The sequence below is a fragment of the Brassica napus genome, chromosome C2, assembly GCF_020379485.1.
Source record: "Brassica napus cultivar Da-Ae chromosome C2, Da-Ae, whole genome shotgun sequence".
Classification (NCBI taxonomy): domain Eukaryota; kingdom Viridiplantae; phylum Streptophyta; class Magnoliopsida; order Brassicales; family Brassicaceae; genus Brassica; species Brassica napus.
The window spans coordinates 20,669,063-20,671,510 of NC_063445.1; the positions used below are offsets into that span (position 1 = coordinate 20,669,063).

Here is a 2,448-nt window from a genome sequence, read left to right on the forward strand (position 1 = left end):
TATTAGATGTGACATCATGATGGACAAAACCAGTATTTTGACCTTATATATTTACAACAATAATTATATGTAATTGAGAGCACTATAATTTTAATTTTGTATCTAAGTTAAAACAATAAGAGTTCATTGATATATATACTGAGTTGACTTTTCTTATAAGAGCAAAAAGGTTAATGAAAAATTAGTCAACAGAGTTTTAAAAATATAAAATTAGCCAACAAATAATAATTTAGTGACAATACATAATATAATTCAATAATATAAAAATTCCAATAATAAAAGAAACTTTTATAAAAACAAAAGGGTGGAAAATTTATTTATGATATTGTCTTTTTAGTTTCATCAAGTTTAAATAGTTAACAAGAAAATGATTCAACCAAGAACCAAAAATTAACATATAATCATAACAAAAAAAAAAAAAAAATTCAAAGTTGAGAAAATAAAATATGTTATAATAAATAAAACAAAAATATAACACACAAAATAAATGTGATTTCTTAAAAAAAAATCAAGCATAAATTTAATATTTATATAAATAGTACATATTTGCAGAGTCTAAACGGAAAACCGCATTATAAATTTTTTTGACAAGAAACACATAAAATATAAATAAAAGTAGATGACTTAACAGAAAATATATTAAAGACTAATCCATAAAAAAAAGAACATAGCTCTATTAAACCATCTTAACAACCTCATTAGGAAATTTAACTTGACTCAACGAAATAAAGTTAAATATTTTACCATCAAACAATTTCAATAGAAAGAAGTCATGAAAAATAAACAAGAATAATGATACATACATAATTTATAAAATACCAATTCAAAATTGTGATGCTCTCTTACAAATCCACACTAAATATAAATATTTATAGATAATCTTGATAAAAAATTAAAAATCTAACGTAAGCAAACAGTCAATTCATCACAAACTATTGATTCAATAAATCAAACGATTCTGAAATAAATGGTCCTTTAAACAAAATGTTACAAGAAGCCAAAAAAAAATCGATAACTTAAACTCACCTTACGCTGCTTACAACTTTGAACTCACACAAACAACCAAAGAATGTATAACGAATTACTTCTTTCTTATGAGTTCTCTCATTAGACAATTAGTCACAGCCACTTATTATATTCTACTTTGAATTAAGCAACTTTAAAACATAATAATACACTACGGTCGATAACCAATATCAAATTGATCAAAAAAATATCATTTTCTTTCAACATATTTTTATTTTCATATTTTGAGCATATTTTCTTTAATAAGACCATAAATAAATTGTAAATTCATGTGAAAATAAATCATATGAACCCGGCGCGTAGCGCCGGAATACCACTAGTATATAATAAAGTGAATTTTTTTATTGCTAAGTCCTCATTAGAAATAAAGGAATTTATTTTTCTGCTAGTCAAACTAATATTTTTTATTACCTTAATAAACCCAAAAGAGAAAAGCATTTATATATACTGAACGAATTCTTTTATTGCTAAGTCCTCATTAGAAATAAAGGAATTTATTTTTCTGCTAGTCAAACTAATATTTTTTATCACCTTAATAAACCCAAAAGAGAAAAGCATTTCTATATACTGAACATTCATTGTAGTCAACAGATTATAATTCCTTAGTCAAAGTTATACAGTCATAACTCATACGTATCTATGTATCAACTACCATTTCCATGTTCCAAAAACATTATATAAGAATCTGAACAATCATGTAAAAGTTATGCAAGCTTTACTTATCTACAAACTCAAATTATAAAGTAATAGGCAAAAGACATGGCAGCATCAAAAACAACCATCTTTATTGTTTTAATCATTTGTTCTCAATGTTAACTCCGTTCTTATATATTTTCTTATATGTATATTAAATAGAATTAATAGACCGACAAAACTAAGATATTTCAATATTTCAATTAATAGGCACATTATTAGTGAGTGTCTCTGGACAAGCCAAAGGATCTTCATGCTCGACATCAACTGATTGCGAGTTGCTGTGTTTTGGAGAAAAAGGGAGAGTACGTCAGGAATGTGTGCACGGAAAGTGCAGTTGTTTGGAGCAAAAAACCGAAACAGAACTGGCCAAGACCATAAGTTGCAAAACGGACCCTGATTGTCCCGATTCAGGATGCCCTGAAACCTATTTTTACCTATGTATTCGTGGAAAATGTACTTGTATAACAAAATAAGTTAATTGATTGAAATAATAAACTGTGACTCCTACCATATATATATATATACATAGTCTGTGCCTAGGGACCACACATGTGATGAACGAGTGTTTCATGATGCTCGTTTGAACCAAACTCCCCCGAACCAACCAATCGTAGGTCCCTGAAGATTTAAATGATGCCAAGTATCAGCTAAGGGAGAACGGAGCCTAATTCTTCCACCATGAGCGCGAAGGCGACAAACAGTCCTTTATAACTCAAAGGTCCACCA

The 2,448-nt window shown here is 27.8% G+C and overlaps 1 long non-coding RNA gene across 1 annotated transcript; it reads left to right on the top strand.

The window, feature by feature from the left end:
• Positions 1-1,680: 1,680 nt before the first annotated feature.
• LOC111202895 lies at positions 1,681-2,238 on the top strand. Its single transcript, XR_002655811.2, has 2 exons — positions 1,681-1,837; positions 1,930-2,238. It is a non-coding gene; the product is annotated as an uncharacterized LOC111202895 (long non-coding RNA).
• The last annotated feature ends 210 nt before the right edge of the window (positions 2,239-2,448 follow it).